This window comes from Equus asinus, chromosome 20 (genome assembly GCF_041296235.1).
Source record: "Equus asinus isolate D_3611 breed Donkey chromosome 20, EquAss-T2T_v2, whole genome shotgun sequence".
NCBI lineage: Eukaryota > Metazoa > Chordata > Mammalia > Perissodactyla > Equidae > Equus > Equus asinus.
In genome coordinates this window covers 108,733,273-108,750,036 of record NC_091809.1, presented here as the reverse complement: position 1 = coordinate 108,750,036, position 16,764 = coordinate 108,733,273, and the positions used below count along the sequence as shown (strand labels likewise).

At 41.9% G+C, this 16,764-nt stretch overlaps 1 long non-coding RNA gene across 3 annotated transcripts in view; it reads right to left on the bottom strand.

The window, feature by feature from the left end:
- LOC123279015 (uncharacterized) overlaps positions 1-16,764 on the bottom strand; it is a 77,356-nt gene that overhangs the window by 10,878 nt on the left and 49,714 nt on the right. The window contains exon 1 of one of the 3 annotated variants that reach the window (XR_011495968.1): positions 4,171-4,303. The exons of the other annotated variants lie outside the window; for them this stretch is intronic. This is a non-coding gene — a long non-coding RNA (uncharacterized lncRNA). Of the gene's footprint in view, positions 1-4,170; positions 4,304-16,764 lie in introns of those variants that run through there. 3 annotated transcript variants of the gene reach the window in all.

Sequence of the window (16,764 nt, the reverse complement as noted above, 5' to 3'; positions counted from 1 at the left end):
GGGATGCGAGTTAGCAACTCTGAAACCCCTTTTGTACACACTGGAATTGAACAAGTAAGTAGATAGAGCACAGGTAATGAGAGCCGTGTTTCTTACTGTTGGAAAAAGAAGTTACAAATAGGAAAAGGGGATGCTAGAATGAACACTGCGTTTTTGGACTAGACTCAGAGGCAGCAGTATAAATTCATGGGTTTTAATACATACACAACAGGTAAATACAGAAATATAGATATATGCGTATATGTGGGTTCACATACACACATCTTTTTTCTAGTTCTGTCTGCTGGGAGGGCCTGGTAGCAATAACAACCGAGTAATAGTGAACACACTCGGGGCCCAGGTCTTGGTCTCTAAACACTGTGCTCCAATGAGGGGAACTTCTAGTCAAAGTGGTTGATTCCAAAGCAGGGGCAGGGCAAACACAAGAAGATTCTGGAACTTCTGTGATGACAGAAAGTAAGAAAATGCTGCAAAGAAGATGGGAACATGTGGAAGAAAACAGGAGGCAACCTGAAGGAGCTCCCAATGGCCAAAGCTGGAACAATTTGAACAAAAAAAAAACAATGATATTACTAGATTTTAATTCATAGAATAAAATAAATATCCATATGTCCATATTGATATGATAAATCACCAAATAAAGAAATAGGGGAATGTAATAATGCTTTTTCACAATAGATCCCAATTGATGAACACAGAAGAAAAGAGGGAAATCTAGAAACACCATTAGACAAACATCACAGTAATTGTTGCAGACAAGATTCACTGACAGATGCTGAAATTACTGGGCGAGAGTTTGAGCACGAATAGGATTTGTACAATCTGAAAGTACGTCTCCCAGGACACTTACCAGTTACAAAGGGAGAGGTAATAACTTTGCAGTGAAGAAACTGGTCAGATACCACGTTAACCAAGTGATCAAGGTAAAAACACCACCGTCGATAAACTGGTCGACATCATGAACCCCACGGTACAATGGATGCATTGAGAAAGACACAAGAGCACTTTTGCAGTATTCTTGCCAAAAATGTATAGCCCCAATCTAATCATGAGATATATCAGACAAACCCAAGTTGAGTGACTTTCTACAAAGTAACTGACCAGTACTTATCACAAGCGTCAAGGTCAGAAAAGACAAGGGAAGACTGAGATACTGTTGCAGGCTAGAAGAGACTAAAGAGAAATAACAACTAAATACAATGTGAGACTGGCCTTAGGATCCTAGTCCAAAAAAAGGGCATTAGTGGGAAAAATGGTGAAATTCAAATAAAGTCTGTAGCCTAGTTGCCAGCATTGCACCAATGATAACATCCTGTTCTCAATCATTATCCTACAGTTATGTAAGATGGTTATCCCAAGGGATGTGGGGTGAGGGAGACAAAGGAACTCTGTACTGTTTTTGCAACCGTTCTGCAAGTTTAAAATTACTTTAAAATAGGGCTGGCCCCGTGGCCAAGTGGTTAAGTTCGTGCGCCCTGCTTTGGCAGCCCAGGGTTTGGCTCGTTCAGATCTTGGGTCTTAAGGTGTTGGGAATCCCCAGCAGGGCAGGTATCCAGCCCTTGACAGCCGACGGCCCTTGTGCCTCTGTGCACACACAGCGCCAGCCTGGGCCTGCCCAGCGTTGGAAGACAGGACTCAACTCTCGTGCTGAGGGTGGAATAATTGCCGAGCTCCAGGGCCCCCGCTACCATTCTGCCTCCTCACTGACCTTGAAAACATAAGAAGAACCTCATGACCCACTGCTAATTCACAATGAATGACCAACTGACCTGAGCTGAGACTTCACGGGAGGAAGATTTTACTAAAGAAAAGTGAAAAATAAGGCGCACTTAGCCCGTTTCTTTAAAAGTAAAAAAACCCACAAAACTGCATTGCAGCATTATTTATAACAGTCTATGCATGGGGGAAACTTAGTGTTCAAAACTAGGGGATTGGTTGATAACATGTAATATTCATACACTGGGATGCCAAAAAGCAATTAAAAATAATGTAGACCATTCCGTGACATTCCACGTCATATTCCCAAAAAGTCAAAGAAATAAGTTAAAGGATGAGGTGCATGTGAATATATATACATATACAGTCTACCTATCTATCAACATATTCATAGATAGAAAGATTGAAAGAGAGGAAATTTGGGAAAATATTCCCTAAAATGTTACTAAGGAGTTACCACTGATTGGTGAAATTATTAGTAATTTTTCCCTTCATTTTTTTGCTTTCCTGCATTTTCTAACAACTCCACAATGAACATATGTTCCTTTCTAACTTACAAAAATCTGATTTTAAAAATACAGAGTCCCCCTTATCTGCAGAGATAAGTTCTAAGACAAGATAAGTGGATGTCTGAAACCGTGGATAGTAACCAACCCTTTATTTAGTAGGTTTTCTCCTGTATATACACACCTACGATGAAACTTAATTTATAAACCAGGCACAGTAAGAGATTAACAACAATAACTAATAATAAAATAGAATAATTGTAACAATATACTATAATAAAAATTACCATAAATCTTAGCAGCCTCAGCATTGATTTTTTTTTTCTTTCTTTATTAAGTAGAGAACTTTCACCTTTTCACTTACAGGAAGCACTTTATAGCTTTTCTTTGGCATATCCGAATTGCCAGCATCGCTTCTCTTGCACTTTGGGGCCATTAGTGAGTAAAATAAGGGTTCCTTGGACACTAGCCTGCAATACTGTGACAGTCGATCTGATGACTGAGACAGCTACTAAGTGACTAAGGGGAGGGTGGCATATGCAGCTGGGACCCGCTGGACAAAGGGAGGAGTAATGTCCCAGGCGGGACTAAGCCGGATGGAGCAAGATTTCACCACACTACTCAGAACAGCACGCAATTTAAAACTTATGAATTGTTTATTTCTGGAATTCTCGATTTAATATTTTCAGACCTCAGCTGACCGCAGGTAACTGAAACCGAGCAAAGCAAAAGCGAGGATAGGAGGAGACGACTCCACCTCACTTTTAGAGTGATGTCACGTATTCCTTCTTGGATATGAAGGAGATGTGACAATGACATTTGTCACTCCATTGACTGGCAGGATTGATTTGACTGATCTGACACCTACTCTTTGTGTTTCCTGCAGACCCTAATTTTCCATGTAATGCATGAAAGTCCTAGAAGATCAAATGACACCAGTTCAGGATAATTATCTTCGAAAACCATTTGATTATTTTTCTTTGAACAGCAGTCTTCCTGATTAAAAAAAAAAATTGTTTTAAGTAATTGAACAGTTGGCATTAAAGATTAGAATTAAGGAAATCTTTTCAAGAATAGGTTTCATTTTAAATTTTTGGTACAAATTCCACCTCCACTTGAATGAAAAATCTTAGCGCTTTAAGACACCCTGGTGGTGAGACCAGGTCAATAAAAGCTGGAGGAAAACGTCGGAAGTTCCTTGTCCTGTACCAAACTGTCCTATTCCAAACCCCCCTTTTGGGCCTCCTCCCTCCCCTCGTTCCATCAGCTTCGGCCCCGCGGTCCCTGGGCCTCGGACTGCTTGCCCCTCAGCATCTTAGCAAGCCCTTCCTGATTCCTAACCAAACACTTCAGATCCCATTCTCAACAACTCCATCTGGTTTTCCAGGATTTATCTTTGAATATCTCTTGGCACCCCCTCCTGAAAATACTGATGCTGATCACACTACAGACTAAGCCTGATTCCTAATCACACCTTCTTCTCACAGACTTGGTCCCCTCCTGGGAGGGGACAGTATTAAGGGTGTTTGCATCTGCTCTAACCAAGAGATACGGCTCGTCTATTGTCGTTAACACCGATGGCCGAGTTGCTATCCAGTGTATTGCCTCCGCTAGGAGATGTCTGAGAGGGAAACGAAGCAGCACCGACACTTACGCTGGAATAACAGGTACACAGCGAGATTGCCCTGGGCCAACTAGAACTATTGTCACTCTACTCATTCATTCATTTGTGATTATCTCGTTTCACTGGGAAATTTTTTCTTTTATGAAGATTCATCTATTTTTTTCGATGTGTTTAAATCTCTCTTTGACTTTGCTGCTTTGTGGAAATGAGTGATGCAAGAAATAGATTAAGAACCAAATTTATTGAAATACTCTTTAAAAGCAAACACCATCCCAAGGGCCTTAGACTTTCACAAATAAGGAAATTTAACATTTTACAACTTACTTGACGGGGACACTTTTCTTTTTCAAATAAGGAATTGATGCCATCGTCGGGAGTTATGTACTTCCCTCTGTGTCCGTGATGACTGCGAGCCGCTCTGTTTCAGCTCCTCTGGGTCTCTGAGAAGCCCTTGTGACTTGGACCAACGTGGACTACGATTTAGGTTCTGTTAAAGAAACAACATCCAAAATGGACCGAGCAGTTTAGCCTCTTTCATGTAGCAGTTTCTGAATGTCCAAGTTTGGGACAATTCTTCCTACGTGCATATAATTATAGAATATCTGAATTGATATGCACTCAAAGCCCACCTAATCCAGTTGTTCTGCACCGTGGCTGTGTATCTGAATATCTGGGGCGCTTAAAAAAAACACGTCTTTCCTACTCCCAGAAATTCTGGTTAAGTGGTCTGGGGTGGGACCCAGGCATAAGCATTAAGAAAACCACCTCAGGTGATTTTAAGGAGCAGCCAGGACTGAGGACCTCTGATTTAACCCAGCTCCTTCATCTCACCTCTCCCTTCAGCCCTCGCTGAGGCTTATCAACCCCAATATCCCATCCCTGTGAATTGTGAGGCGTTTTTACAAGGGCTCTGTGAGTGTGACATCACCTTCTTTATTTAGAACTGATCATCATTTTTATGGCTTCCAGCAGATGTCTTGGTTTCTCGAATTATCCTTTCACGTCACGGGGCTGCCAAGCACTTGCTGTGCACAGAGCCGGAGGTGTGCCTCTCTCCTTGTTCTCCAGGTAGCAGAGCCTGCTTTAGCTTTTTATTCCTCGCCAGGACTTCTGCTTCAGTTCTTTCATTTATCTTTTTTGTCCCCTGAAATCTGTCTTCTAAAACTTTAGATTATGCGGATCGTGTCCCTGAAGATGTCACAACTTTACAAATGTTTTTCTTTTGCCTTTATACCAAATGACAGTTTAGCTCAGGGGTCAGCAAACTACGGCCCAGTGGCCAGATCCAGGCGGCTGCCTGTTTTTGTAAATAAAGTTTTGTTGGAACACAGCTATGCCCATTCATTTACGTATGGCCTATGGCTGCTTTCAGGCACAACAGCAGAATTGCAACAGAGACCATATGACCCACAAAGCTGAAGATATTTACTCCCTGCTTCTTTACTGAAAAAGTTTTCTGACCCCTGGTTTACCTAGTTTTAAAATCCTTGGACTGCAAGATTTGTGGGCGTTGCTCCTGGATCTTCTAATAAATGATGCTGTGGGGATAGATGTCAGAGGTCAACTTGGTTCCCACTCACCCTTCTTTTCCCACATTAAATGACTTGGCCTTTTTGCCTGGAAGCCCAAAAGAGTCTTTCTTTCCTTTTTGTTTTTTTTTATTTAAACATTTTTTTTAAGGCAATCTTTTTTGGTAAGGAAGACTGGCCTTGAGCTAACATCTTTTGCTAATCTTCCTCTCTTTTTTTTTCCCTCCCCAAAGCCCCAGTACATAGTTATATATCCTAGTTGTAAATCATTCTAGTTCTTCTACGTGGGATGCTGCTACAGCATGGCCTGATGAGCAGTGCGTAGGTCCATGCCCGGGATCTGAACCCGCAAACCGTGGGCTGCCAAAGTGAAGCCTGCAAACTTAACCTATGCCAGTGGGCCTGTCCCCCAAAGGAGACTCTCTCTATCTTTGAAATCTATTAACTTCTAAGCTATATCTTCATGTTAATTGTTTTACACTAATTTTCTTGGAACACTGTATATTTGACTCTTTTTTTATTTTTTGAATGCGATCTTGGTTATATACAGAACCGAACACCTGTAATCCAAGGATATCACTTATGCACATTTTCGTTTAACTTTTACTGGCTTCTATAGTGCTGTCTTTTTTTGTATTTATTTCATTTTGCTCACTTTTTCTTTAGCCCTGTCTTCTGTATACCTTACTGTATTCTCAGTAATATCTAGTCTTTCCTTCCCTGACTTTTGTATTTTGCTTTGAGATTGTTAAAAGTCTTATTAAATTCTTGGAGTGTGCGGCAATATGCTTGATTCTAATTTATCTGCCTGGTGGTAACTTTATTTCTTTTTAGTGAATGTTCTTCATCTGCCGTTTATTTTCCTGTTTCTTTCCTCCTTTTTCTCATACTATCTCTGTGTAGTTTATGCACTGGCTCCTTTGTAACGGCTGCTTACCTCTGAATGAGCTAAGTTCTTTCTGGACCAGCTATATGCAGGAGGCTCACAGAGACAGAGTGAGGCCGTATTTCTGAGCTATAAGGAATTCTCTCCAGTACATAGTCGTGGCAGAGACTACTAATTGCATTCTCCAACAGCCGTTTCTTTTTTCTTCTGTAATATCAGAAACCAGATTCTATTCCTTGTCATTGTGTCCAACTGACACCCTAAAATTCCTAGCTTTCTTTATCGCTGTTATGACCGTGTGATTAAACTCCAACCAACAATAGGTTAGGCAAAAGTGTTGAGTGTGGCGTCTGGGTAAGCCCCTTAAAAGTGGGAGGGGAATGAGGCCTTCTTCCTTATTCCTGTAGCCTGGAACATGGATGTAATGCCTGGAGCTCCAGAAGCCATCTTAAACCATGAGGTAACCTTGAAGACGGTAGCGACGTACAGAGGGAAGCAGAGCAGAAAGTCAGGACCCAGGTTCCCCGATGACACCACGAAGCTGCCTTACAGATCCTATTTTTGAGATTTTTTTAAATGAGAGAGAAATAATCGTCTATCCTGTTAAAGCTTTTGGGTTTATATAGCTGAGCTGAATCTTAACTGATAGAGCAGTAAGTCTCCTTGGGACACAGGTGGCTGAGTGAGGGGGTGTGGGTGCGTGGGAGGGCTGCTGCCGCCGCTGACGGAGGAGGCAGCTGGCGGTCAGGGCCCCTTGGCCGCCTCATCCCCGTAGAGCGCTTCTGTTCGGGGCCGTGTCTGCGTGGCTCTGCCTGCACCCCAGCTTCCCCGCTTCTCTGAGGCCACAGATGAGGCCCAGCGAAGCTTCCATCACAGGCCTGCACTGCCTTTACCGCCATCTAAACGAGGAGGTGGTGGCCTTTCTTTGCAGGGCGTCCCCGTTCTTGGGAGAACCCGCGCTCTGCAGCCTCCGCTGAACTCTGCTGTCTGGGGTCCCGGCGCCGTCTTCCCCCTTCCTCACATATCGTGGTCAGGTTTCTCGTGGTTCGCTAGTTTTGTCAAAGATGGGTCTTGCATTTCTCTTTTCCTTGTGTTAGATGTTGCAGGGTGACTTTGGAGAAGAGAAGGGACACAGATGGCCTTACTCCACCATTTTAAAACCAGAGTCTCCTTGCTTTCCAGTTGTCCCCTCCTCTGCGGGTTCGCTTTCCGCGATTTCAGTTACCCACGGTCAACCGAGGTGCGAAAGTATTAAACGGAGAATTCCAGAAATAAACAATTTATAAGTTTTAAATTGCGTGGTGTTCTGAGTAGCGTGATGAAATCTTGCTCCATCCCGCTTAGTCCCACCCGGGTCGTGACTCCTCCCTTTGTCCAGCGGTCCTGGCTGTGTATGCCACCCGCCCCTTAGCTGCTCCTTAGTCAGGTAGCAGCCCTCAGTTATCAGATGTGTCACAGTATCGCAGGGCTAGTGTTCAAGGACCCTTATTTTACTTAGTAATGGCCCCAAAGCACAAGAGTAGTGATGCTGGCAATTCAGACATGCCAAAGAAAAGCTGTAAAGTGCTTCAAGTGAAAAGGTGAAAGTTCTTCACTTAATAAGGAAAGAAAAATCACATGTTGAGGCTGCTAAGATCTGCGGTAACTTTTATTACACCTCATTGTTATAATTGTTCCATTTTATTATTAGTTATTGTAGTTAACCTCTTACTGTGCCTCATTTTATACATTAAAGTTTATCATAGGGATGTATAGAAAAAAACATAGTATATACAGGCATACCTTGCTTTATGGCTCTTGGCAGATACTGCATGTTTTACAAGACCCTCCACCAGCAAAAAGATTACGACTTGCTGAAGGTTCAAATGATGGTTAGCATTTTTTAGCAATAAAGTACTTTTTAATTAAGGTATATATGTTGTTTTTTTAGACAGAATGCTATTGCACACTTAACAGACTACAGCATAATGTAAACATAACTTTTATGCACACTGGGAAACCAAACAATTCGTGTGACTTGCTTTATTGTGATATTTGCTGTGGTCTGGAACTGAACCCATAATATCTCCGAGGTGTGCTGACATAGGGTTCCGTACTATCCAGGGTTGCAGGCATCCACTGGGGGTACAGGAATGTATGCCCCGCAGATAAGGGGAGACTAATGGATGACATTTATTTATTCAACAAATATTTACTCAGCACCTTCTATGTCCATGACAATCTGCCTACCTGGTAAATGATGGGGGTTTGTGAAAACGTGAAAAATTCATTACAACAGCAATAAATAGCTATATAAGCGTAAGGGAAAAGCATCTCCTGGGATCTTGAAACTATTCATTCTGAGAATGGTTCGTTGCTTATGGCTCCTGTAGAAGGGGCGGATTTAACCATCAAGTCAGTAGTCCTGACCCCCCCGAGGCAGAGAGCAGTGCCTTAGCTCTGGGCTTCCACGTGCTGGTTCCAGACTCTCAGAAAGATCAGCTGTACTTCTCATCCTAGGGTTTAATGAGCCATCCCTGCTCCCTTTAATAAACTCCCCTTTTACTTAAGCTAATTTAAGTGGCTTTCCTCTTAGTTGCAAATAAAGAACCTTGACTAAAACAGATAACAAAGGTAAAATTGATATTTTAATACAAGGTAGTAACAATACTCATAGGTATTCCTGATGCTTGGGAGAATTCACGTCAAGAATATAGCAACCTTCTTGGAAAGAGATGGCTCAAATATAAGAGGAAGAGGAAAAGCCCAGGGATAAATAAGGTATTTGATTAGTGGGAATTCTTAAACTTGACACTGGAAGCATGGGAAAGATCATTTGGGTGAAGAGAAAAAGAGGGAGAAAGAGCACTGATAGTTATGGAAGCATGCTACAGCTTGTCTAATCAAACAGAAGTTACAGATAATTAACGCCTTCCTAAAATATACTAGCAGCCCCAAGTTTCCATAATTAGATTTTGATACTCCTAAACTTTTGTACATTGAATTTGCACACTATCCGTGAGCTTTTGAACAAACGTCTCAAGCCATCACTGGTGGCATTGCCCGCCGGTTGGCCAGAACAGCTTCATTTCAGCAATGTAGCCCCTTTGCCCTTACTCCCTCACTACAGTGTTCATGCAATTATTTGAGTATTCTGTTACACCTTTGTGGTTATTTTCTAAAATGTGAATGGGGAATAGAAAGATTAGTATCAATGCTACTAATAAGTAATGTATCTCTCTTGAGCTTGTTACAATTAAAACCAAGATTGAAGTCATGAGTTGTGTCAAGAATAGCAGATTTTTTGCCATCAGTTGAGTTCATTGGAATTAAGCTGTTGAGTTGATGCCTAGTTGTAAAAGAAAAGAATAATATTGAAGAAAATATATTAAAAAGCAGAACTATAATATCAACTGTTTTTTCCTAAAAGTGGCGGTATGACTAAGAATTTTTTTATTATTCTCGAAAGAGAGTTCTCCATTATAATACTCATCTGCTATGTAATATCTGTGCATCTGATTGACCTCACAGTCTTGGGGAACTATTATACCCTAAAATAGTAGACTGCCTCTAGGACAAAACTGACACGGAGGCAAGCTACATGTTGATGGGGAATCTGCACTCTCTTGACATCTACTAGAAGTCTTCTAGGCTCAAAGTCAAGTGGTTAAAAGGTGTTTTACTTACGCTACTGACAATATCATCTCTGAAATAACAGAAGCTACAGCAAAGAGACTGCTATTTTGGACCAAGTTCTCTCTAACAAGGAAGAACTGCACGGTTACCGTGTCATCCTGGAACCTGTAATGAGGAAGGGAAATATAGGGCAGAGGCTGATGTGTGCTGAAGATTGTAAGAAAGTGGATGTCAGAAGCTTCAAAGGACAGAGAGGATTTGTAGCACCAGGCACGAGCTCAGACCGCAGACTCAAGGAAAAGGCATGTCTGAATCCTAGGTGTGCCACCTACTAGTGGTGTGACACTGAGCAAGATATTTAACCTTTCTAAATTGCGGTTCTCCTTTGCAAAGTGAGGACAGTAAGGAAGAGTACAAACTGCCTGGGAAAATTATTTAACGTCTCTAAGCTTGTTTAAACAAAATAAACAGGAATAATAACCATAGATACCATATAGGCTTGCTGGGAGAATTAGCTAAGAAAATTCGTGTAAAATACCTAACACTCTGTTTGGTAAATAGTAAGCGTTTTCAAAAATGCACACACACACCTCAAACATGTGTTATGGACAAAATCCTAAGATAGAAGTGAGGGATTCGTGAAAGAAACTAGTCTAGGGAGAGCAGATTTAAAATGAATAGAACATAAAATAAAGGAGGATATGACCGAGAAAGAACACCAAAGGCTACTATAAACCTCTAAGAATATAGTTTTGAAAGGATAGTGCTCAGAAAGAAATGAAGTTATATTTCTAAAGACAAGACTCTTCAGCTCCACTTTGGGGAGAAAAGAAGAGCAGCAGAACGCATGTGCTCTTTGGGGACGATTCTGCAAAGTCGCCAGGTGAGAAAGAGGGGGCAGGGCTCTGCAAGTTCTATTTGAAGTCTACGTTTCCCGGCAAGAAGAATGGTCTTCAACTGGAAACGGAAGAGGAAGCCTGGCAAGGAGAGTAGGCACCAGAAGATAGGTTAGGAGAGAGAAAGGGAGACAGAGCTTCGACTTTACAAGGATTCAAGTCTTCAGATCCACAGAGCAGGTGGTGTCTCAGATTTTTTCCAGGATCACAAATGCAATTCCTTGACATAAAAAGATTTGTTACAGCGATGAAGATCTCAAATTATTCTGACAAAGAAATATTGATATGGAGATGGAGATATGCTCATTTAAATAAATTGGCCATCTAAATCTTTATAGATTTTATTGGACTTTATAAATCATGCATAGTTTACTCTGATGCATTCTCGTGTAGAATATTTAATTATTTAAGCCAAATAAGATGCTGCTAAAGCCAGTCAACCATTAGTAGATATCATCCATTACAAAAATTTGCTTCATCCTTCTGAAGACTGACAAGTGGGTCAATGAAATTAATTCTTAACCATCCAGTGAGGATTTGGGCATCTATTATGTGCCAAGGGAACTGGGAATCTAAAGATGATCCCTTCTTTCTATATAGTGAGGAAGACAATCACGTGAGCAGGTTGAAGTTCAAAACATAGCCTGAAGAACGAAACATAGGTGCAAAACAACTGCTACAGGAACACAAAGGGAGGAAACAAGCGTTCTGAGTGGGAAGATCAAAGAAAGGGAAGGATCGCAGGCAGGTTGTTACTAAAAACATGTAACAACTTATATGATACCACCAATTAGACTGGACCTCTGACAAATCAGAATAGACTTGGGAATTAAGTATCCAGTGTCGTGATAGTGGCGGGTGCCAGATGTGGCTGGAAAAGCTACTGAGGGTCATCAATGGCTTTAAATACCAGAATAAGGAGTTTGAATTTTAATTCTATAATAACCACAATAATAGCTGCAATTTATTGGGCACATACTATGTAACAGAAACTTTATATGCGTTATCTCATTTAATTCTGACAATAAGCCCATGAGAAAGATGCAACTATGACCTCCACTTTACACACCGAGGCCTAAAGAGGTTTGTTAACATGCCCAAGTTCACACAGCTAGTTAAGGGTTAGAATTTAGACTCAAATCCATAGCCCTCTAAATCCGAAACCCAGAACCAAAATCACTAGGCTCAACCACCTTGACTGTGGAGAAAATGGGAGCGATGAAAGTTTTTTGGGAGGGAGATGTGATCAAAACTGTGCTTCTGGAAGATAAACTACAGTGGCAGTGGATTTCCTGGAGAAGTGAGAGATTGAAGGTGGGGAGACTAGCTCAAAAGTTATTAAAGACACGCGGGCCTGAACGAGGCAGGAGCAACAGAGCGACAGAAAAGGACACTGGAGAAGGAGGATTAGGAGAATTGAACTGATCAGTTGTCTGTGCTGTGTACCAAATTAACACAAACATAGTCACTTAAAGCAACACACACTTATCCTTTCACGGTTTCTGAGGACCGTGACCGGGGCACAGCTTAGCTCGGTCTCTGCTCAGGCCTCACAAGGCTGCAGTCAAGGTGTCGGTCTGTTCTTATCGAGAGTCCTGACTGGGGAAGAATCTTCCCATTTGGATTTTTGGCAGAATGCATTTCTTTGTGGTTATATGACCGAGTTCCCGGTTTTCTCGGCAGCTGTTGGTGGAGAACACCTCCTAGTTACCAGAGGTCATTCTCAGATCCTTGAGACATGCTGCTTCCGTCTCTCACAACACTGCAGCTTACTTCTTCAAGGCAAGAGAATCTCTGCTGCTTCAGGTCTCTGGGCTCAAGGAAGGCTAAAGTCTTCTTTTACAGGACTCACCTGCTTAGGTCAGGCCCACCCAGGATACTCCCCTTTTGATTAACTCAAAATCAACTGATTAGGGACCTTAATCACATCTGCAAAATCCCTTTACCTTTGCCATGTAAGGTAACCTCATCACTGGAGTGACATCGTCATATTCATAGGTCCTATTTACCCTCAAGTGGAAGCGATTATACAGGAAGTATTACATCAGGGGGAAGGAGTCTTGGGGGCTCTTAGAACTCTGCCTACCATATTTAACAGCCGATTTGATACAAGGAGGAAATAAAGATCACTCAAAGATTTCAGCCTGAGCAACGAAAAGGATAGCTATTAACTGAGATATGACACGTAACACAGGAAAAGAGGTTTAATGAGAAAGACCACAAGCCTTGCCTGAGACGGCTCATCTCGAGGTGTCAGCAGTATAGCCATTTGTCCTGCACCGACTGCATCAGTTTGTTTCAAGGAATCTAGTGTTTTATTAAATGCTGTGGAGAAGAGGGGCTTCTTACATCTGGAAGCGATGTCATTATAAAATACACAATTTTCAAAAATGTTACAAATGGCCATGGACCTGAGAAACAATTACCAAGTTGACTATGTTTTAGATTCATGTCTTCTTTTTAACCCAGCAACCAGTCATAGTGATTTTTTTTTTTTCGGTTGTTTTGATAAATGCTCTTTTCAGGCTCTGTTATTTCTGAGAAACAGCCAAACATCCTTTTTCCTCCATGAATGTTTATCTTAAGATACATCTACTAATAGCTGAATGAGTTGTTAAGCAAGTAGATAAATGAAATACCCAAAATAACCAGGGAAATATTAGGGTTGGTGCTAACATAAATTAGAATAAATACTCTAAGCTCTCAGTTTAAACTCTCTGAAGTGTCCCATGGCTTTGGGGCTGACGCGGATCACATGTTCCCTGGCACTCAGCGCAGTGCAGGCGGTTGCTGCTCGGCACGCTGTAGAAGAGAAACTCGTCCCCGGTGTCTTCCTAGCGCCAACCCCGGCCCTAGAACGTTTCACGTACACTATCTTGTCTTCTTCTAACAACTCTGAAGAGGGATAACGTCAGCCTCGCTTTTTTAACAGATAAGGCCTTGAGGCTGAGAAGATCAACATTTCACCCAGGCTAGGAGAGAGGGCTAGCCGTTTCAAACCCATATTTATTTTATTTTCTAGGCCTTATTCTTTCCACTGTTAATCTTTCTTCAGTTCTTGGATTAGCTGTACCTTCCTCCAAGAAGCCTTCCCTGACCACCCTCTGGATCTTCCCAGACTGTATGAGATGTACATTCCCACCACCACGTTTTCCCAGACAACCAATGAGAAGCAACGTGCTTGAGTTCTATGACTGCACAGACAGAGTCCAGATGCCAACAGCATACTTGCAAAATTAACCAAGCCTCAGGCTTTCCACCAGTCAAACAGAAATAGTATCAGTACCTGGCTCAATGGCTAGTTGGGAGAATGACCTAATGGACACAAATCCTATTATGATTATCATTATCATCCTAAGGTGTCATCCCACTAACTACACTGGGTTGTGACTGCCTGTTTTCTCTTCTGTGCTCCACACTGAACCACAAAATCCTCCCTGGGATGGAGCCTGCGTCTTGTCAGCTGATTCCCAGAGCCTAGAGCAGTGTCTACTTGGCACATGGCTGACACTCAAGACCTTCCACTGAGGGAGAGAGGAGAAAGGGAGGAGGGAAGGCAGGAAGGGAGGGAGGGAGAAAGGAAAGAAGGAAGGAAGGGAGAAAGGAAGAAAGGGAGGGAGGGAGGAAGGAAAAGAGACTGTTCATTATACAGGTGTTCTTGCTTCTCCTTGGCACAGGCGTAATAAAGGCATGAACTCCCATGTTCTGGGCAACATTACTCACAATAGCCAAGATAAGGAAACAACTTAAGGGTCCATCAGTGGATGAATGGATAAAGGAAAGGTGTGTATATATATTTATATATATACACACATACACAATGGAATACTATTCAGCCATGAGAAAGAAGGAAATCCTGACATTTGCAACAACACGGATGAAATTTGAGGGCATTATGCTAAGTGAAATAAGTCCGACAGAGAAAGACTAATACTAAATATTGTATGATATCACCCACATGTGGAATCTAAACAAGCCCAAATCATAGAAATGCAGAGTAGAGGGGTTGTTACCAGGGGCTGGGTGGGTGGGAGAAATGGGGAGATATTGGTTAAAAGTACAAATTTCCCAGTTAGAAGATGAACAAGTTCTGGCGATCTAATGTACAGTCTGGTGATTGTAGTGACTAATACTGTATTATAAATTTGAAAATTGCTAAGAGAGATCTTAAATGTTCTCATCAGGAAAAAGAAACAGCAATTACATGAGGTGATGGAGGTGTGAGCTGACGCTACAGTGGTAATCATATTGCAATATATAAATGTATCAAATCAACACGTTGTCCACCTTAAACTCGCACAATGTTATATGTCAACTATATCTAAATAAAGCTGGAAAAAATAAAGGTATGAAAAAATATGCAGACGAAAACAAGCCACTACTTCCCTTGAACTATATTTAAGGATCAAAAGCCTCAGAAAGTGGAGTTTGTTATGACATCCTTAATGCCAAGTATGATCTGGAAATCCCGATAGTCAAATTGTGCCTGGAAAAGGCAGAGCCCAGGCAGTCTCTTAGCAGGCGACCTTCCTCCCTCCTCAGGAGGAAAGATCGCCACCCTCATACCCCTGCAGCCTGAGAGGAACGTGCGCAGTGTGAGTGACCTCCCTATAGTTTCAAAGCTGCCACAAGACAGTAGCCAATTTCCAGCCACCATTAACTCCAGCTGTTCCTATGAAAAATGTCCCAGGCTCCCACTTTTCTTTAAAATGTGAAATGACCAAATTTTTTTAAATTGAGATCTAATTGACATTAACAGTGTAATGTTAAGGTGGACAACGTGTTGATTTGATACATTTCTGTATCGCAATATGATTACCACTGCAGCATCGGCTAACACCTCCATCACATTACATAATTACCATTTCTTTCTTGTGGTAAGAACATTTAAGGTCTAGTCTCTTAGCAGCTTTAAAAGTTTATAGTACGGTATTGTTAACTATAATCACTATGCTATGCGTGGGATCCTCCAGAACTTATTCATCTTCTAACTGCAAATTTGTACCCTTTAATAACATCTCCTCAGTACGCGCACTCTCAACCCCTAGTAACCACCATTCTACTCTGATTCTATGCATTTGCATTCCCACTTCTTATCTGATCCATCTCAGCTACGCTTATTTCCACTTTGTCACCTTCAGCTCCTAAGGCCAGTGCCTGCTTTTATTCTTCTGGTGAAAAGAGCACATATGAATTTGTCTGTATATGACTTGTATCCATTTGAAGTTGTGCACGCAAGTGAGAACAAAATATCCAAACAAGCATATTCAACTAATACAGGGTCAACCAGTTTGGCACAGTTGGCCTTGATAATAAAAGATGATTCTTCATATTTGTCACATTTCTTATAATAATGCCAAAGTCATAGGTAAAATGGAAATTAGAAGTAACCACAGGAAAGAGAGATGAATATCAAACGAACAGCCCTATTCATTTGCAATGCAAAAATCCATTATTAGGAGCAAATCTCCTCGGACAGCCTTGTGGATGCTGCATAATTCAGCAAGCCCAATCGTACTTAGGAAATGATGGTTAAATATTGAAAATCTGATTGGGAGACAGCGGTGGCTTCCTGCTCTTTCCTGTAATTGCCTTGTCTGACTTTTCTCATGAACAATGTATCGCTGGGATCTTTGACTATGATCGAATGCACCCTCCTGAGCGCCTGGCCCTGAAGGCGAGGACGTCAGCTCCACAGGAGTTGTCTGATGGAGGACTTCATATGTCTCCTCTACACCTGTCACCCCCTCTTCCCTTGTCAAGCCCCAGGGTGTTGTATGGAACTTCTGAGCCTCCCCAGCCTGCCCCCTCCACCCCACTGCCTCGCGCACATTATGGCAGCCTAATGAGTTGAAGAGACAGAGCCAGCCCAGGCTTCTTATTACAATCACATTCCATTTTCTTCAAACAAAACCCTGCTCGGAACAAAAGCGGGGCCTTCTGGGCACAGTCTTTGTTGTGGATGTTTAATCATAACATTTTGGTGGGACTC